Below are 21,970 nucleotides of genomic sequence, written 5' to 3'. Positions count from 1 at the left end.
CACACACTGTAGGTCACTTCCTTGAGCAAAAATCAGCCCTAACCTCAAATGGGCACCTCCTCTTGCTGAGGTGTCCTGCAGGTTGCTCTCCTCCTGCCAAGTGTCAAGTTTGCCCCTTTGAGTTAATTCCCTAGTTCCCACTGACTTATAAAGTTGTTACTTTCCGAGTGGCCCAGACTTCATTTGGCGCACACATGCTTCCATACTCATCAGAATTCAGTGTTAAAATTCAGTGTTAAATGGCCCGACCAATCCCAGACTGACCGACCTAGACTCCCGATGTGAGAAACCTGTTCCGCCGCAGCCGTTTCACACTGGCCATGCAATGTCCACTTGCACCTTTTCAACGGTTCCCAGGGAAACAAGTATCTAGAACTTATTTACGGAAGGCAACAAGAAAAATACACCTCCTGGCGACACACCCCACCCTTGAAATACTGCAAGCGACCTCGCTTGCATGCTAATAATACATGCGGTATCTCTTGATATCACATATATTCTATGATGGGAATCCAAGGTATACATGCTTCCGGAAATGTAGCGTTGGACGATTAAACAATCCCACCAACCTGGCTACAACACATATATCAAGCATAAAAGTCTTCTAGTGTACTCTCAAGCACAAACTTCTCTAGCTAAATTCTGTATGGAAAGAGTAGATACAATTGCTTAACTACTCTCTTGAGCATCATGAACCATGCTCTTGCCTTGCTTCAAAAAGGCTACATCAAGTCATTGTGGGTTCCATCTGAAAGGCTTCAAGATACAATTACAATAGCCGAGGTGAATCAACCAATTAAGACTCTTGCATCCATTTGGCATCCAACGATGGATAGTTCTTGAACTTCACCAAATAGCGTCTTGCAACCTTTCCTCTAACCTTTCTTTCTTTATGTGCCAATATCTGTTCAGGAACAAGAATCTCATCCAATTCTTCCACTTCGAGTTGTTCCTCATCAAGCATATTCTCTGGCACATCACCAACAAAGGGTCTTGGAAGGCTAACATAAAAAAGATTATGTATTTTCCAGCCTTCTCGTAGCTTCAATCCGTAAGCTACATCGCTGATCTTTTCTGAAATCTGAAAAGGACCATAATATCACATACTGAGCTTAGGAAACAAACGTTCCTTGCCTTTCCTTTTCCTTAACCTGGCCTTTTCAAAGCGCAAATGTAACAGACTTGGACACTCCAAGTCAAGAATCCATCACGACAGCACCAAATAACCACTTCAAAACAATTCACAGTTCACAATAGATTTGCACTGGCCCGGCGGAGTTCCGTGCCTAGAGATATTGGCCCCAAAGAGTGGCGCCCCTTTCGGTATTTCTTTAGGTATTAATCACTTCAAAGTAGAAGAGACTGGTTCGGGTTTCACTCTCAGAATCTGCGCCCAGATGCTCTGCAGAGTGGGAGCCCAAACCACTTATTTAAAGTTTACAAGGGTTGCCAAAAGCAGAGCCCCAAAAGCTTCAAATCAAAAGCATAAAATAAAAGCAAAAGCTCTTCTCTCTCAAGCTCTCTTGAGTTATAAAGATAAAGCAAAGTATCCTCTTTTTCTCTCTTTCTCATACTTGCGTAGAGAAAAGCTGGAAAGATGCCGCCAAAAGCTGGCCTTTTTTCGTAATTTACGTCGCAAAAAGCGAGTAGTGCCGTAAGGTGCCACGTCATCAGGTCAGCGCTTTTTCCGAGAGTATCAGCCTGCTGCCCTAGGGTTAGGGTTAGGGTTTATGACAAGTTTTAGGGTTAGGGTTAGGTTTTTTGGCAAATTTTAGGGTTTGCAGGTTTTAGGGTTAGGGTTTCCAAAATTAGGGTTTTCAGCAGCAGTCAAGGTTAGGTTTCCCGCATGCTCTCGGGCAGACACGTCATCACTTTGTGACAGCAAAAGCACCCAATGACCAAGTGAAAATACAAGTTCGGGACAGTGACGATCAGTAGCTTTCTTTTGCTTAGCCCAAGTCTTCTCAAGAGAAATCTTTATCTTCCTGTATGTTCCATCCATATCTTGCACATACTTGTTTGCCTCAAATATCTTGTCCTTAGTCTGCAAAATGGGCGGGACTTTCCTCCCTCCTTCCACTATCTCAAATGGTGCCTTACCTATTGACGTATGCACAGTGTTATTGTAAGCATATTCAACCAATGGAAGATGGTGTTCCCAAGTTGCCTTGTGCTCTGACACATAACATTTGAGTACATCCAGGCCAGTAGAATTTGCCTCTTCTGATTGTCCATCAATTTGCGGATGAAACAACGATGAGAATTTTAGCGTAGAGCCCATATTCTCAAACAATGCCTTCTAGAAAAGACTCGTCATACGTGGATCTTTGTCACTACCAATTGACTGAGGCATCCCGTGATATTTAAAGAAATTGCTTATGAATATCTTGACCATGTGTTCAGGCTTTATCATCTTCATAACAGGAATGAAATGGGCCTGTTTATTGAACCTACAAATGATAGTCCAAATCCCATCATTGTCTATTTACATTCTTGGAAGATCAAAGATAAAGTCCATCGCTATGCTTTTCCATGGCCTATCAAGGATCGGCAATGGCTGCAACAATCCCGGTTGCTTTTGCCTGTCAATTTTTTGGCAAACTAAGCATGATCTTACCAATGTGTCAATATCTTGACGCAAAGCTGGCCACTCGAAGAATGCCTCAACCCCTTTTCTTGTCGCATCAATTCCACGATTCCCAACATAAGGTGGAGCATGACTTTCCATCAAAATCTTTGGCCGTAATTGTTTAGTAACGCATAACTTTCCACGCATCATGAGAAAATCATTCTTAAGCATATAGTGCTCATGATGTTGCAGCTGATCATAGATCCTTGCAAAATCTGAATCTTCAGCATATTGTGTCTTCATTTTGTGTAGTTCACAATGGTACAAAATTGACACTACTGAAATTTGGGGCTTTCGTGACAACGCATCAACCACCACGTTCTGTTTCCCTTGCACATGGACAATCTGAAAATGGAACATTGACAAGATGTTTGCCCATCGCATGTGCTTCTCACACACCTTCGTTTGTGTGAGAAAATATCACAAGGTTTAATTATCTGTTTGGAGAACAAAATCAGCCCCTAGCAGATAGTGTCTCCAACTAGTGAGAGCATGTAGTACTGCCAACAATTCTTTCTCATAAACTTGCAAGTTCCTTTCGGTCTTCAAAATAATTGTGCTCTCATATGCGACTACTCGGCCATTCTACATTAGAACTGCACCAAGCCTATGGCCACATGCATCACACTAAACCACAAAAGGTTTCGAAAGATCTGGCAAAATGATTACCGAATCTGAAGTTAGCTTCTCTTTCAAGTGTTTGAAGGCTAAAACTTCTTTGGCTGTCCACTTGAAAGTAACTCCTTTTCCTTCCAGTGCATGGAGTGGAGAAGCAATCTCAAACAGAACTTCGGATGAACCTCCTGTAGTAGAAACATAAGCCTAGAAAGCTTCAAATGTCATGTACGGACTTCAAGTCTGGCCATGACCTAATTGCTTCCACTTTGGCGGGATCCATGTGTACCCCATCCTTTGAAACTATGTGCCCAAGGAAGTGAATCTCTTCCAAAAAGAATTCACTCTTCTTCGCATTAATGAGTAGCCTCTTCTTACGTAACTCATCGAAAACTGCAGTCAAGTGATCCTTATGCTCCTCTTTGGACTTTGAGTAGACAATCATGTCATCAAAGAAGGTACCCACGAAGTTTCTATGTGGTCTAAAAATTCTGTCAATCATTCTATTAAACGTGGCAAGAGCATTTGTGAGACCAAATGGCATAACAACAAACTCATAGAGACCAAAATGTTGTCCTGAACGCAGTCTTATGGACATCTTCTGGCCTAATGCGTATCTGATGGTACCCACTCTCTAGGTCTATCCTTGTAAACAATGACGCTCCCTCAAGCCAATCAAGAATGTCATGTATCCTCGATATGGGGAACCTGTTCTTGATGGTGTTCTTATCCAAGGCACGATAGACAATGCACATGCGCCATGAACCATCCTTCTTCTACACTAAGAGTAGAGGCGAACAAAAAGGGGATGAACTCGGCTGAATCAGCCCCCCTTCTCTAAAAGCTCGTTGACGTGACTCATAATCTCTTTCTATTGGGCTGCACTAACCCTGTATGGTGGTCTATTCGGTGGACTAGAACCCGGCACAAGATCTATGGTATGATCCTCAGGTCTCTCGGGAGGTAACTCCCCTGGCAAAAAGTCATAAAAACAATCACTGAAACCACTCAAAAAAGTTGACCTGCCTTTATCTAAGGTAGACAAATTAGATACAACTTCAGGTACTTCTTTTACAAATGAAATAGCAGAAGCAGAAACAACTGGAACAGACTCGCCTTTAAGCTTTACATCAAGGACATGAGTCTTTCCTCTATGTACAAGGGTAATCTTTTTGTTGTAAGTATCCACCATAGCATGCAACTTGTAACACCATGGGATACCCAGTAACACATCACAGCCCTCAAGTGGCATAATATGGAACTCTTCTGCATACACATAGCTCTGAATGTGCAGACGAAGCTTCCCCAAAATGGGAGTAGCATGCTCTGAATGACCTGAGCATGCTAAACTTGCTTCCCCTGTCTTACCCATACACGAATGCCCAACTTTGATGTCAATTTTGGTGATATGAAATTTGCACGGGCTCCTGGATCAAAGAAAACCAACACTGTCTGGTCTCTAACTTTGCCCCAAGCTTTGCACATTTCCGTGGCATCTATGTTAGGCTGGTCACCAAACAAATCTGCGACAAGTCCTGCACTCGGCTTTGGCTTCTTCCCTTTATGGTCCGACTTGTCATCCTTATCCTGTGTGGCCATTCATTTGCAAAATATCCTTCCTCTTCACAAATGTAGCATTTCTTGGCCTCCCTAAGCGCTTTCCTTTCTTCAAAGGTTTTGCCAGAAAAATGCCTCTTTTGTCCTTGTCCTCGTCTTGAAGAAGATTTAGACTGCTTCTTGGACGTGTCAGCTTCTTCATTGGAGGGCTTCTTTGTGGGAGGCACAGAAGGCTTTGCTGCAACATTGCCCTTGGCTGAAAACTGTTTGCCCTTGGACCCTTTCTTGTGGCTATAAAATCCATCGGAATCTCCCTTCGATAAGATTGTTGGCCACTCTTGCATTTTCAATCAACTGAAACATATTCATGACAGTAGTCTTTGTGTAGTAGTCCCTGATTTTCTTGGGCAATCCGCAACAGTACTTTTCAATCTGTTCTGACAATGGCACAAACCTATAAGAGGTGACTGGCAACAGTGCGGCCCAAAACTGTTTATTGTACTCTTCCAGATTTGCACATTGTTTAGCATTCAACTCGTGCCATTCAGTCATCACATCCACTTCGAAAGTGTTTGTCAGCCATGCAGGCGCAAAAAGCTGTTTGAATTGGACCCACATTGTTGGGGCTTGACCCTGGTTCAACAATGCGGAAGCCTTGCGTATCTTTGAAGATTCCGTGAAGTTTCATCCAGCATAAGCTGCATCGAACTGCTGTATGAAGATCAAAGCCTTCAATTGGTCCTCAGTTCCTCTGATAGTTTCAACTTCACTCCCTGTCCACCTTCCTTGTAATCCTTAGGCTGACTCAAAGGAGCCACGTTGTCATAAACAGGTCCCTGCAAAAGCATGCTCCATGATTGCCCAATTCCAGCACTCGCATCACCTATTTTACCTGTCAAATCTGCATTTTGGGCGTATGGTTGCGAAAAACCAGCCGTACCAAATTGTGTTCCAGGCACTCCACACTCGCCATAGGCACCGTGAAATTCTGATTGGACACCCATGTTCGCGAACATAGGGTTACCCATGCCTGTTTACATTGTCCCAAACACATTCCCTGGCATATACCCTATGGAAGGTCCAGCCATAGCTTGAAACACTGAACCACCTCCAAAATAACCAGGATAAGTAATAGGTAATGGAAGGGTCTGACGCATAGCCTGTTCAATACTCCCTTGACCACTCACAAACGGTTCTTGTCTAGCTAAAGCGAGTTGCTTTGGATCATTGGACACTTCTAGTTGCTCAACCACATGGGCTTTCCCTCGAGCATCATGAGTCCTCTGGGCATTGGAAATCTCCTTTTCCTGCAACGGCTCAGTCATGCCTGTATAGGAGGCTAAAAACCCTGTGTCAGAGCCTATAATAACTCCTGCATCCTTGGATTGCTAGCCAACTATTGAAACATGTCCATGCAGCAATGCAGTTGAGCTCTAAACAACTTGTCCTCTTCTTGAAGAGTTGAAGGAACTTTCTCTGTGCCATGTGAGGAAGATCCCTCTTCAGGTACTTGGTCTCTCTTCTTTGCCATAACGACAAGCTCTGTGTTGCTTTCACCCACAACAATCCACGTTGCATTTTTTGAAGAAAAAGTGACTATCCCGGCAATGGAACCATCTAACCGGCCTGTACAACGTAGAAGGCAGTACTATTTTGATTACCTGTTAACTTTACACAAAGCACTGAGAAGGAAAGAGAACACAGATGCGTCGAGCGACTAGAATGTCACTGCGCACACGAGACCGACACCCTGTAGGCCCCAAAGACTGGCGCCCCTTTCGGTATTTCTTTATTCAATTTAAGGTAGACGATCCAACCACTTAGTACAAGCTTTCACAAAGCTGTCCAAACCTAGCGAGGGCTGAAAACGCAAGTTCCCAGCCTGATTTCGGTAACATAACGGCGCAAAAACCCCTGCAGGTCAAAAATACTTGTCTAGGGAGGATTCCCTCGCTATCTAGAAGCTTTCTGGTGAGCTGTCACAGAAATTCAGCGGGCTGTAATTCTCTGTTTTTCACTGCCGGGTGCCCAAAAGCCTGTACTCGCATCGCAAGGCTCTCACGAGGCTCCCCTGGTGTTCCCTTGCAATTTAGGTACGAAACCCTAAACCTGCAGAAAAACACAGCAGGCTGTAATTCCCTATTTCGGATTGTTTTTAGCGGAGCGAACTCGCCTACGCGTGTCCCAAGGGCTCCCGCACACGATGAGACAATTCCCGTGTGAATTGGACGAGTTTTCACGCGAGAAAACTCTCCAAACTCGCAATCTTTCGCGATGGAACTGTGCGTACGTGTGGGGGATTAGCAATTAGCTAATCCAGTTCCTGTTCAGAAGGCTCTTGCCTTGGCAAACCCACATAAACCCCCAGACCTGTACATGTTCATCTAAGTAGCCCAACTAGAGGGGCATTACTATATGTGCCAACGGGGAGAGAGAGATCCATGAGAGCAAGTCATCGCGCTACATGAGACAGAGGAGAAAGCAAGCTTTCCATTAAATCTGTAGACCTGCACCCACTACTCACACACACACATTGTAGGTCACTTCCTTGAGCAAAACTCAGCCCCAGCCTCAAATGGGCGCCTCCTCTTGCTGAGGTGTCCTGCAAGCTGCTCTCCTCCTGCCAAGTGTCCAGTTTGCCCCTTTGAGTTAATTCCCTAGTTCCCACTAACTTATAAAGTTGTAAATGACTTTCAGAGTGGCCCAGACTTCATTTGGTGCACACATGCTTCCATACTCATCAGAATTCAGTGCTAAATGGCACGACCAGTCCTAGACTGACCGACCTAGACTCCCACAGGGTGGTCTCGTACGGTCTCGTACGTTTTGTACACGTACGACGATGTGCAGTACTAAACGAACTAAAAAAAATTATGATGTACGATGACGTTATGTACGTTCAAAATTAAAAAAAACAAATAATTCTTAAGCCTAAGGCTTAGGCCTTAAAGAAACTTGACATTTAGACAGATTACAATTATGAGAGCTTGAGAGGGAGAGACAATGGAGAGCTTGTCACTTGAGACTCGAGAGCTTCAATGGGAGCTTGAGGGGGAGAAACCCAAGGGAGAGAAGGAGAGCTTGAGCCTTGTCACTTGAGAGCTTCAATGGGAGCACATGGATGATGAGAGCATTGAGAGGCTAGAGCTTGTAGCTTGTAAGTTGTGTTGAGAACAAGGTGGAGGAGTTGCTCAAATAGATTATAGGAAGAGGAAGAGCATGGGAGAGGGAGAGCATGGGGCATTATGGATGTGAGAGGGAGAGCATGGCAATAGGCATTGGTACATGCCACATGATTGCAAACATGCTCCAAAATGGCTCCCTAAACGCCCACTAACACGTGCAAAAACTGCCGCCAACGGTCATAAACGGCTACATTTTTCGATCGTACAGAACGTACTAAACGTACGGAACGGAACGGGTCCGACCGAACGGTACTAGACGTCCCGTACGTCGAACGAAAACTACCCTGGACTCCCAATACGAGAAACCTGTCCGGCCACTGCCGTTTCACACTGGCCATGCAATGCCCACTTGCACCTTTTCAAGGGTTCCGGGGAAAAAAAGTAAAACTAAAAATACATAAAAATATCTAGTACTTATTTACGGAAGGCAATAGGAAAAATACACCTCCTAGTGACACCTAGCACCGCACTGTACATAGAGTGGAAAGCATGCACTCCATAGCTCTTAACCTGTGACAAGAAACTTGCAAATGAGCCTCCCAGCTATAAATTCAGCCCCACTTCTTCTTGCATGAGGAAAGTGCACAGAAATGTGCCACTTGGCGGGTTTACAAACCATTTCCCGTTTCGGGGTTGCCCACCATGGCTTTATGCCTTTATTGAGTTCACTTCCTAGTATCCACCAACTTGCTAAGTGCGACGGGGGGACCTACATGATCTTGAGTTGAGCCTAGACATCCTCTTACTATACGAATTCCAGTGCCGACCCACTTCCCATCTGCGGGTGAAACTACCGTACACATTGGCCATACAATGTCCGACCATTTGCAACTTCAAAAAGAGATTCTCAAAAATAAAACAAAAATCATTGGAAAGAAACCAACAACTAAGTTTGGCAATTGTCATATCCTCATGACATAGTTAACAGTTGCCGCGTCCTCGTCACATACCCCACTCTTGAAATCGCAAATGTCCTCGATTGCATACCATAAATACATGCCACTAATGATCTTGTGTTGTTAGCACTCTTTTATCATCGCATGTATCCGCAAGAAAGGTCATAACACATAGATACAAATGACTTAATGAGACCTTTATACTTTTGTCATTTCCACTATTACACTAAATTCATATGTACATTTGATGTGCTAGCCCTATCATTACCCCTCCTTTGCACACGTTGGGGTGGGGCATAAGTAGGTTGTAACCCAAAGGCTTCAAGGTAAAGCTGCAATACATTTGGTGATTCTCACAGTTCATGCTCTTCCATCCACTTTGTATCCATCGACGGATAGTTCTTGAACTTCACCAAGTAGCGCCTTGCAACCTGTCCTTTAACTTTTATGTCCTTATGTGCCAAAGCTTGCTCAAGTACCACGATCTCATAAGGTTCCTCAACTTCTGGCTGATCCTCATCTGGCATATCTTCTGGCACATCACCCACGAAGGGTCTTAGAAGACTCACGTGAAATGCATTGTGAATCTTCCACGCATCAGGCAATTTCAGACTGTAAGCCACATCGTTGATCTTGTCAAGCACTAATCAAACCTTAACAGAACCTAATCACCAGGTGATAACAGCAATTCATGACAGTGACGATCAGCAGCCTTTTTATGTTTTGTCTGAGTCTTCTGCAAGGCAACTATAATTTTCTTGTACATTTCATCCATGTTCTCAACATAATGCTCTGCCTCAAAGATCTTGTCCTTTGTATGCAAAATGGGAGGAACATTTTGCCGCCTCCAACAATCTCAAAAGGTGCCTTGCCAATCGACGAACGCATGGTATTGTTGTACCCATACTCAAGCATAGGCAAATATTGTTCCAACTTGCCCTTATTATCTGACACGTAGCATTTCAGCAGATCTAAGACAATAGAATTAGCCTATTCTGACTCTCCATCAGTTTGTGGATGAAACGAAGACAAGAACTTGAGCGTAGTGCCCATGTTCTCCTCTCCAAAATAAACTTGTCATGCGAGGATCACGATCACATACCATGCTACTTAAAGACATTGTACATGAACAAGCAAAGACATTGTACATGAACAAGCGTTCCATCAGGTCAGATTTTATCTTCTTCCTAACAAGGATAAAATGAGTCTGCTTGCTGAACCTGCAGATAATGGTCCATATACCATCGTTCCCTGTTGGCGTTCTTGGAAGATCAAAGATAAAGTCCATAACTGTAACGTGACACATCCAACCCTATGTGTCCGTGGACAAGCTACACCATAGCAGGGTTTTCGTCAAGTCCAATCGGTTTAGATTAGAAGTGATCTGGCACTTTTGTGAGTCTATTCGTACACCGTGCATGCCCAGTCACTTAGTGTAGATGCATATCCTCTGGTTGCACACTGCATAAGCATAAGCATTTCCATCATATTCCATCAGAGTCAGTTTGGGGATTTTTCAAGTGACTTTATTCTATTTTCCCTATTTTTGACATTTTTCACTTATTTATTAAGTGACTTTTGTTGGGAACTAAGTAGGGCAAATTGGGTAAGTTAATATATAAGCAAACCCAAGTTAGCACAATTGGGTAGATGAGCAAGGAGCACAGCAGGCTTTTCAAGCAACAGGTACTCCCTCCCTCTCTCAACAAGAACCTCGTCAAGCATGCCTTGGTGAGACCTCCACCATCAAGCCCAGCGTTTTGGGATCGCCAGCCAAGCCTCCCTCCTTGGCGTTTTTTCCACAAGCAGCCATTGCCAACAAGCTTTGCTCCTTGGCGTTTTTCCCCGCAACCAACAGCCACAACACTTAGCATTTTTGATCGCCAGCCCAACTGCAGATTCAGCGTTTTAAGCATTGGAAACGCAGCCCTGACAGCGTTTTACAACAGGTACAGTAGCAGGTAAAATCAGCCCCAAAAACGCAGCCTGATCAAGCTAGAACCTCAGCGTTTTTATCACCATATGAGAATTGACAAATCAGGGATTTTCAGCCATAAAAACAGCAGCAAACCAGTCATTTTCAGCTCCCCAAAGTGGTCCAGATCCTCAGCTACTACCCCTTTGTGGACAGCAGATAGAAGAGCACCGAATCCATCCTTAAAGTCATCATCGTTGTCATCGGCATAGTCCCCGTTTGCATCAGCCCATGCATCATCATTGTACACCTTTGTGCAATCAAAAGTAGACCACTCTCGCCGACGAGAGTGGGGCCTTCGGAGGAGGGTTTTACAAACTCTCGGGTGTCGTATCTCTCTTCTCTCTTTCTCTCAGTCTCATACACTTGCACGCACAATATCCACTCACTTTGTTCGTGATCATAGCACTCTCCATAAAGACGGAAGGTTGTCTTCTTCCCTAAGAACTAAAAGGAACCTTGAGCAAATATAGATCACTAATCTTGAGAAAATACAACATTCATTCCGTTGCACCTTACATTGGTATCAGAGCTTTGGAAGTGTTTTGTACTACTCAAGGGAAGAACCACAAGAATTTTTTTTGCTTGTTGCTGTCGCACGAACCCAAGTTCGCTTGGGCATGTCGATTCCTAATCGTGTTTTGTTGAAGAGTGACTCTTTTCACTCATTGAGAGCAGACCGTGCACTTAGCGGCCGGCCAATCGACGTGAGGTGGGAAAAAGCAACCTTGGTGTGAGCGCAAGGCCGCCAAGGGGTGCGCCCGCAGAAAGGAGAAGAACTCGCGTGAAGAGAAGATCCTTCTCCAACGCGATTTGCAAGCGAAAGAAAACCTCAAGAACCCAAGACCCTCAAGAATCAAGAACCTCAAGAACCTCAAAACCCTCAAGAACCCAAGTTCCTCGCGAACTTAAGAACCCAAGTTCCTCGCGAACTTAAGAACCCAAGATCATAGTGCATGGTCGTCACCCAAAGCGGAATGGATACTTCACATACAGGTGATGAGCATGAGAGAGGCGACGAAGACTTTTCCCCACCAGGAGATGATTTTACCTTCGCCATCTACACCACCAAGTGCACCAAACCCTATGGAGGCAATGGTCAAGCAGATGATGGCCATGATGGATAGACAAGAAGCAAATCGGCTTGCTGAGGACTGTGAGTCCGACGAAAGAAACGCAAAATTTGCCACACAACAAGAAGACAATCACCATGCTTTAGAACGCGAGCGCGACGCACGCAAAGAACGAAAACAACAACGAAAGGCGGACGAGACAGTAAGAAGCGCGGCCTTGGAGGCCGATCGTACAGCTCAAAGATTGGCTTTGGAGACCGAGCGTGAAGCTCAAAGAGAGCTACGCACTCAAGAATTGCTTCGACAAGCGCTAGCCTCGAAAACCGAACCACCCAAAGATCGTGAGAGTTCCTCGAGTGATGCAAGCCACGATGCAGATTCCAACAACCCAGTCACCGAAAAGTTGACTTTCAGTAAGTTTGACGGTAAGATAGATGCTACGATTATTCATTCTTGGTTGCATCAATTTAATGCTTATTTTGCGACAACTAAGAAAACAGGCAATAGCAAAGTTTTGACGGCAGCTATGTACCTTGCCGGTGATGCCATTAATTGGTACCATGCATAGCAAGAGGCACAGCTAGCCGCGCACCTAGCGGAAGCCGACGGATTCACGCCCCTTTCCTTCAATTGGGCTGATTTCCAAGACAAGCTCAAGGTGCGGTTTATGCCACCTCAGTACCTTGCACGATTGAAGGACGATTGGCGCGCTCTCAAGCAAAACGGTTGCTGGTTATGTCTTTCTCTAATCGTGTTTTGCAGCTAGGCACTCAATTATGCAAATCGGATGCGGAACGCAAGGCGGCATTTCTTTACGGATTGTTGATCAATCATTCTCAACAAAGCGGTAGCGATTGCTCTCGCTCACGAGATGAAACACAACAAAGGAAAGCCTAAGGAAAACAAGACTTCTCAAGGAACCCCGCAGAATTCTTAGAACACACAGAATGGTAAGAACGGAAATAATGGTAAGAATGTTAATTCTCCTAGCCCTTCTTCCTCTAATTCCTCGGAAAAGAACTCTAACAATGAATCTAAGGGTAAAGCTAAAGCACCTGCAAAACCTAAGCTAATCCCTGATGAAAAAGCTTCACAAGGAATTATAGGAGGATACATCACGGCTGAAGAACAAGTGATTTATGCTAAAGAAGGTAGATGTTTTCATTGTCACGTCAAAGGTCACATTAAGAAGGCCTGTCCTAAGACAGTCCCACCTAAGGAACCAAAGACACCCACAGCAACCACAAGCACTATCACAAATCAACCTGCATCTTCTCATGACTGACACACACATTGATGAGTCTCTCATGAAGTGTTATGGTCATGTAAAGGGGAAGCGTTTTATCATATTTTTTGATGCAGGCAATATGCATGATGTGATTAGTCCCCCTCTTGTTGAGAGAGCCCACCTAGAGGTTAGCCAAAAATCTCCTCTCGAAATTTCTGGCTTCGCTCTTGGTATGGACTCTCTCATCACGAAGGAGTGCCTTGATGTGATGTTTACCGTTCAACAAGCTTCTTTTCGTAAATTTTTGTGTCTCCTCTCGCAGATGTGATATGATTTTGGGCATTTGAATGGTTTCGTGAACTCAACCCTCTCATTGATTTTGAGGCTAACACTCTCACTTTACATGCCAAAACTGATTCCCCCCTCATCATTCGTGCCGAGGAGGGCTTGCATTCTTTGCCTCTCATCTCTCATGTGCAGGTAAAGCCTGAATTATGAAGAGGAGCACAAGCGGCATTCATTTATGCTGCTCCAGTTTCCCAGAGCATTCAGGCTCCGGCTAAGTATTCAGAGTTGTTTACGAAGTTTAAACATCTGTTTTTGCAGGATGATCTTCCACCTCGTCTCCCACCCGAGCGGCCGGAGGACCATCGCATCGAGCTTATGGAGGGAGCACAGGCTGTCAGTAAGGCTCCCTACCGTTTGAACAAGTCACATGAGGAAGAGTTAGAGCGACAACTCACGGAGTTGGTGGCTAGAGGATTCATACGTCCTAGTGTAAGTCCTTTCGCTGCCCCTATTTTGCTTGTTTGCAAGAAGGATGGTTCGTCTCGTTTGTGTGTTGATTACAGGGCATTAAACAAGATGACCGTCAAGAACAAGTTTCCGATGCCTCGCATTGAGTATATCCTTGATAGGCTCAATGGGGCAAAGGTTTTCAGCAAGGTCGATCTCAAGAGTGGATACCATCAGGTACGGGTATTCCAAGGCCACATTTTCAAGACCGCTTTTCGCACTGAGCGAGGGCAATGGGAATATATTGTTATGCCTTTTGGATTGACAGGTGCCGTGGGTACGTTCAATCGTCTCATGGTAGGTCGTTTCGACGATATGGTCGGTGTATGTGTGTTTATCTTTTTAGATGATATTCTCATTTATTCTGCATCGTGGGAGCAACATGAAAGAGATGTTGAAAGGGTACTAACTCGTTTGGATGAGTGTCACTTGTACATTGCAGCTAAGAAGTCTGAATTTTTTCTTACTGAAGTCACTTATCTGGGTTATATCATTTCTGCAGAAGGCATCAAGCTAAACCCCGCGAAGGTGGAACACTTTCGTAATTGGGATTTGCCCAAAACTGCATATGATGTGCGTTCTTTTCTTGGTCTATATCAAGCATATAGTTCGCACATAGATAATTTTGCACGCATTGCTGCACCTATGACTGATGTTTTGAAAGCGATAAAGACTCGCCGTCAGCGCGTAGACTTGCCCGAGGCAGCCATTGAGGCTTTCGCAGCTCTCAAGGTTGCGGTGACAGAAGCACCGTGTCTTATCCTTGCCTCTTGGGATGATCCCTTTGAGGTATGGACGGATGCGAGCAATGTCGCCATTGGCGCTGTGCTCCAGTAGCATGGTCGTCCTGTAGCTTTCCTTAGCCAGAAGCTCAATAGTGCGGCAAAGAATTATTCAGTTTATGATAAAGAACTTTTGTCTGTCATTCACTCTCTTAAGCATCGGAAGCATTTTCTGTATGGTAGAGAGTTTACAGTGCGCATAGATCATCAACCCCTCAAGTGGCTCCAGTCTATGCCTAGGTGCACATTGGAGTGATCGCCAAGCGCAGTGGTCACAAGTTTTTGAGCAATTTGGAGGTTTGATTGAGTATGTGCCTGGAAAAGCTAACCCTGTTGTAGATGCGTTGAGTCGCAAAGGACAGATTTTGGCTCTCGAGTCAAGAACCACATTTTCTATACAGGGTGAGTCTTTTGACAGCATGAAGAATCGGTATGCAGATTTGGAGTTTGGTAAGTATTGGTTGCAGGCTTTTGCTTCCCAAGGGCCCAGCAACTATCTCATTCGTGATGGATTGTTATTTTTTCGTCAGCGTTTATGTGTGTTGCCCTCTCTCAGGCCAACCATATTGCATGATGCACATGATTCTCTCACTGATGGACACAAGGGAATGAACACCACATTAGAAAAGATTGAACGTTTTTTTATTGGCCTAAAATGCGAAAAGATGTGTTTCGTTATGTCACACAGTGCACTATATGTCAAAAAGCAAAAGCTCCTCGAGGTAAGCAGCAAGGCCTCTTGCTTCCGCTGCCTATTCCCGAGAGGACCTTTTCAAGATATCTCTATGGATTTTGTGACTAACTTACCACCAAGTCTGCATTCAAGGAACACTCGATGTTTAACAATTGTTGACCGTTTCAGCAAATTTTGCATGTTGATTCCTTGTAAAGCCACAGTTACTGCACAAGATGTTGCACGATTGTTCATTAAGCATTGGTACCCCCTCTGTGGTTTGCCAAAGTCCATTGTTTCAGATAGGGATGTTAAGTTCACGTCCAACTTTTGGCGCACACTCTTTGAAAATTTTGACACAAAGTTGAATTTTTCATCGGCTTTTCATCCACAGTTAGATGGTCAAACAGAAATTTATAATCAGTTGGCTTTTGATGTGTTAAAATCTTATGTTCATGATCAGCAGTCTCAACGGGAGCTCCATCTCCCATTGGTTCGGGCTATTCTAAATGACTCCTTTTCTTCTACTATTGGTCGAACTTCGTATGAGGCAGCTTTTGGCCGTCCGTTCCAATCACTTTTGACTAGATTGGTCAGTCAAATGCCTGATGCCAATGTTGAGAGTCAGTCATTGGATGAGATTTCTGAGACTGTGAAGCTTCAGTTAAGCAAGGGTCAGGAATCTTATTCTCGACAGGCTAACAAGCATCATCAGGAGGTCTCGATCAAGGAAGGAGATTGGGTGTATCTACGAATCATGAAACAGTGTCTTAAGCAAGTTGGAAAGAAATGTCCTAAGTTGTCTTTTCGTATGTATGGTCCATTTCCAGTCATCAAAAAGATTAATGAGGTTTCAATAAAATTGCAGTTGCCTAACTCATGGTCAATCCACAATGTTTTCTATGTTTCTTGGTTGAAAGTGTTTCAGGGAACACCTCCAAAGGACGTTTCGGAAGAAGAAGAACCGGAGATCATCGATGAAGCTGAAGTCATGGAGCCGGAGCAAGTTTTGTTGCATCGGTTTTGCCCTTTGTTGTTGTTCTAACTTTAGCTCTTTTTGGAGTGCTATGATTTGGGATTCCAAGGCCTGCACAGCCTGGCTATCTGCTCCAGCACTTGGTCTTGGAGCCCTTGGGGTTTCTTTGAGCTTTTGTATGGTTAAATCTTGAAGCTCTAATTTGTCTTTAAGCTCAAGTAGCTCATCTCGTACTACCTCCAACTCATCTTCTATTTCTCTTTTGCCTCTTGCAAGTTGGCGACTTCTTTGGATACCTCACCCATCTAGAGAATGAGTGTATGCCTCTCTACTTCCACTTCCTTTTGAATCTCTTGCTCTCTCTTTAAGTTTTCTGCTCTTTGGCTAGCCCTTTGCAGCTCTTTGGTGAGGTTGTCATGCTCACTTATCATATTTTCCTCTCTCATTCTGAGCATGCTATTTTCCTCCACCATAGTGAGAGATCACGTTCAAATTTTGTCTAGTACTGGTTCGAAGAAACAAGTACGACAATATTTTTTGAAGTTCAAAGATCGAGGAACCCATGAAGCGGTGTGGTAGACGAAGAGTTCTTCAAGGATTATCCAGAGTTGTTGGCACACTACAAGGAAGCCATGCAGCTCGGTACCAGTACCTCACTTTAAAAAGGAGGGGATGTCATGTGACACATCCAACCCTATGTGTCCGTGGACAAGCTACACCATAGCAGGGTTTCCGTCAAGTCCAGTCGGTTACATTAGAAGTGATATGGCACTTTTGTGAGTCTATTCATACACCGTGCATGCCCAGTCACTTAGTGTAGATGCATATCCTCTGGTTGCACACTGCATAAGCATAAGCATTTCCATCAGATTCCATCAGAGTCAGTTTGGGGATTTTCCAAGTGACTTTATCCTATTTTCCCTATTTTTGACATTTTTCACTTATTTATTAAGTGACTTTTGTTGGGAACTAAGTAGGGCAAATTGGGTAAGTTAATATATAAGCAAACCCAAGCTAGCACAATTTAGTAGATGAGCAAGGAGCACAGCAGGCTTTTCAAGCAACAGGTACTCCCTCCCTCTCTCAACAAGAACCTCGTCAAGCATGCCTTGGTGAGACCTCCACCATCAGCCCCAACGTTTTGGGATCGCCAGCCAAGCCTCCCTCCTTGGCGTTTTTTTCCACAAGCAGCCATCGCCAACAACCTTTGCTCCTTGGCGTTTTTCCCCGCGACCAACAGCCACAACACTTGGCGTTTTTTATCGCCATCCCAACTGCAGATTCAGCGTTTTATATCAGCGTTTTAAGCATTGGAAACGAAGCCCTGACAGCGTTTTACAGCAGGTACAGTAGCAGGTAAAATCAGCCCCAAAAACGGAGCCTGATCAAGCTAGAACCTCAGCATTTTTATCACCGTATGAGCCTTGAAAAATCAGGGATTTTCAGCCATAAAAACAGCAGCAAACCAGTCATTTTCAGCCCCCCAAAGTGGTCCAGATTCTCAGCCATTACCCCTTTGTGGACAGCAGATAGAAGAGTATCGAATCCATCCTTAAAGTCATCATCCTCATCATCGGCATAGTCCCTGTTTGCATCAGCCCATGCATCATCATTGTACACTTTGTGCAATCAAAAGTAGACCACTCTCGCAGACGAGTGGGGCCTTCGGAGGAGGGTTTTACAAACTCTCGGGTGTCGTATCTCTCTTCTCTCTTTCTCTCAGTCTCATACACTTGCACGCCCAATATCCACTCACTTTGTTCGTGATCATAGCACTCTCCTTCCCTAAGGATTAAAAGGAACCTTGAGAAAATATAGATCACTAATCTTGAGAAAATACAACATTCATTCCGCTGCACCTTACAATAGCAATCCTTTCCCATGGCTTATCCGGAATCGACAGTGGTTGTAACAGCCCTCGTGCCTTTTGCCTAACAAACTTGACCTTTTGGCAAATCACGCATCCTCGCACAAAGGCATCCACATCTCTCCTCAAGGTAGGCCAATAGAAGAATGTCTCTAACGCTTTAACTTCGCATCAATACCACGATGCCCTGCATACTGTGGGACATGACTCGCTTCCATGACCTTATGTCGCAATGGCCTAGTGACACAAAGTCTGCCATGCATCATCATAAAACCATCTATGAGGAGGTAGTGCTCATGATGTTGCCCCTCTTGCAACTGTTCAAAGATCCTTGAAAAATCTTCGTCAGTAGGATATTGTTCCTTCATGTCATCCAAATCATGATGATAAGGAATTGACATAGCTGAAATTTGTGGCTTCCTCGATAACGCATCAACCACAACATTCTTCTTGCCTTCCACATGCATAATCTCGAAGTGGAATTTAGAAAGAATGTTTGCCCATGGCATATGTTTTTCAGATAACTTTGACTGTGTCAAGAAGTATCGCTAGGTCTAATGGTCTGTCTGGACAAAAAAATCAGCACCTAAGAGGCAATGCTTCCAGCTAGAAAGCACATGGATCACGACCAAGAGCTCTTTCTCATAGACTTGCATAGTCCTCTCTGACCCTTGCAAAATTCGGCTTTCATAAGCTACTACCCGTCCCTCTTGCATTAGCACTGCTGCGATGCTAATGCCACACGCCACAAATGACTTCCTGAGATCTGGCAAAACAATTACTGGATCTGAAGTCAACTTTTCCTTCAAGAGAGTAAAAGATGAAATCTCTTTTTGGGTACATCTGAAAGTGACCTCTTTCTTTTGCAAAGCGTGAAGAGGTGTGTTGTCTCTGCAAAATTCCTGATAAACCTTCTATAGTAGGAACACAATCCCAAGAAGCTTCCGACATTGTGCACAGTTTTCAAGTCTGGCCATGTCTTAATAGCTTCGACCTTTACGGGATCCATTCTGACACCATCCTTTGAGACTATGTGGCCAAGAAAGTAGATCTCTTCCAGGAAGAGATCACTTCTCTTAGGATTGACAAGTAGCCTCTGACTGCGCAGTTCTTTGAACACAATGGTCAAGTGACGCATATGCTCCTCTTGATTCTTCGAATAGACTATCATGTCATCGAAGAACATCCCAACAACCTGTCAATGCAAGCGGAAAATCGGGTCCATCATTTTGTTGAACGTGGCAGGAGCATTTGTTAGCCCAAACGGCATCACTAAAAACTCAAGTCTCATAAAGACCAAATGTCGTTCTGAACGCAGTCGTGCACATCCTCTGGCTTATACGAATCTGATGGTACCCACTCTTAAGGTCTATCTGTTGAAAATTGCAACACCCTCTAAACGATCGAGAATATCATCAATTCTAGGAATAGGAAACCTATTCTTGATGGTATTCTTATTCGACGCACGGTAATCAATACACATGCGCCATGAGCCATGCTTTTCTGCATTAGGAGTACTGGGGAGCAAAAGGGTGAAGAACTAGGCTGAATCAGCCCCTTCTCTAATAACTCCTCAACCTAGCCCATAATCTGTTTTTGTTGCGCCGCACTAACCGTGTAGGAAGGTCTATTCAGTGGGCTACACCCTGGCACCAAATCTATCTGATGGTCCTTAGGTCTCTCTGGCGACAATTGCGACGGCAATGGATCACAAAAACAGTCACTAAACTCTCGCAAAAATGCTAACCTTTCTTTATCTAACACAGATAAATTTGACTGACAATTATTTGAGACATCACGTGCAAAAATCAAGTACACAAAAAGACGATTCTTTATCACAGAAGTGATAGTAGAAGCAGATACAATAGGGACAGACTCCCCTTTGAGCTTTGCATCCAAAACATGAGTTTTGCCCCTATGTTGAAGGGTGGTCGTCTTGCCGAAGGCATCCAGCACACCATGCATTTCTGAACATCCACGGAATTCCAAGTAGCGCATCGCACCCTTCCAATGGCATGATATAGAACTCTTCTGTGTCCACATATGACTGAATATGTAGACGTAGCTTTCCAATAATGGGAGTAACACACTCTGAGTGGCCAGGACAAGCCAACCCTGCCTCTCCTATGTACCCCATCTCTTCAGCTCTTATGTCCAGCTTCATAGCTAACTCTGGTGAGATAAAATTTGCTTTGGCACCTGGATCAAAGAAGATGAGTGATGTTTGATCTCTAACTTTACCCCATGCTCTGCATAATTCGTTGGCATCTGTACTGGGCCTGTCACCCACAATATCTGGCACCAAACCTGCCGTGGGTTTAGGCTTCTTGCCTCTCTAGTCCTCTTTATCATCTGAGTCAGCTGGGCTTTTCCTTTTTGGACAATTGGTAGCAAAGTGACCAGGCTGCTCGCATATAAAGCATTTGTTTTCAGCCATTAGGACCTTCTTTTCCTCGAGTGACTTACGCGCAAAAGGCTTCCTTTTCTGTTTCTTTGCTTGCGCTCCAGAAGTCCCGGTGAATCCTTATCTTTGGTGGCCTTTTCTGACCCCTGTGACGCTTGAGGAGCCGTTTTCACAAAGGGCTTCTTCGTTGAATTTTGCTTTTGCTACCCTCCTTTCTCGTTGCTCGGAAACCCACTGTGCTCTCCTATCAACGAGGCAAGTATTAGCAACTTCCATGAGCTGGGTGAGGGTAGCTACTCCGTTCTTGGTACAGTAATCGCGAAGCCCTTTACGCAGCCCACAACAATACTTCTCCATCTGCTCTGTCAATGCACAGATCTGTAGGAGAGTAACGCTTTACAAAACCTCCGATTATACTCCAGCAAGCTCTTGCATGTAGCCGAAGTAAGCTGGTGCCAATCTGTCATGACACCGGCTTCAAATTCATTTGACAGCCAAGCAAATGCAAACATTTGCTTGAAGTAAACCCAAGTGGCGGGTGCCCCTTGCATTAACAATGTCGTCCATCATGTAAGCGCATTGTCCTTTAAGAAAGTGGCAGCTTTCCTGACCTTAGAGGCCTTTGTAAAATTCCCTTCTGCATAAGCTGTATCAATCTGCTGGAGGAAAGTAAGAGCCTTTGCTTTATCCTCGAAGCCACTGGAAGTGCTGAACTTCACAGCTGCACCACCTTCTTTGTGAGCTTTCGGCTTTTCTAGTGCCCCCAAATTGTCATAAGGAATTGCCTGAAACATGGGCACTGTAGTAGGCATTATCTGCACATCTTGGCCATTAACATTTTGCGTCAGAGGTGCCATATCTGGCTGCTGTCCAGAAAAACCAGCGAAGCCAAAATGACCCAGTGGCACCCCAAACTGGCCCTGGTTGCTCCGAAAACCTTGTTGCATGCCGATGCTACCATACATGGGGTTTGGCGTCATGCCTTGCATACCCCCAAACACTGTTCCTGGCATGTATGGCTGACTTCCAGGCGCATAACCAGCCATACTCGGGGACACAGATCCACCCCCGAAATACCCAAGATGTACCTTGGGTGGTGGAAAAACTAGCGGATCTGCTCTGCATCACCTGCGGGAGGAATGTCAGAGTGAGTCCTTAAGTACATATTGAAGGCCCTTAGCCTACCAGAAGCAGTTTACATGAAAAGCATCCGGTCCCAAAAGTTATCGCCCAAAGCTGCGAGCGCGTTTCAAGAAAATCCGTACAAACGAAGACATCCATACAGCTAACATGTCATCAGCATGTACGCAAGTTA

At 44.5% G+C, this 21,970-nt stretch overlaps 1 protein-coding gene and 1 pseudogene across 2 annotated transcripts in view; both read right to left on the bottom strand.

The window, feature by feature from the left end:
* The window catches only part of LOC147458748 (Glycine cleavage T-protein family), an 85,953-nt gene that overhangs the window by 29,193 nt on the left and 34,790 nt on the right, over positions 1–21,970 (bottom strand). The window lies entirely within an intron of this gene.
* On the bottom strand, positions 728–5,805 carry LOC147458750 (uncharacterized; annotated as a pseudogene).

The sequence above is a fragment of the Adiantum capillus-veneris genome, chromosome 4 (genome assembly GCF_014529385.1).
Source record: "Adiantum capillus-veneris isolate H3 chromosome 4, ASM1452938v2, whole genome shotgun sequence".
In the NCBI taxonomy this organism is placed as follows: domain Eukaryota; kingdom Viridiplantae; phylum Streptophyta; class Polypodiopsida; order Polypodiales; family Pteridaceae; genus Adiantum; species Adiantum capillus-veneris.
The sequence above is the reverse complement of the archived record's forward strand: the minus strand, read 5'-3'. Positions and strand labels throughout refer to the sequence as shown.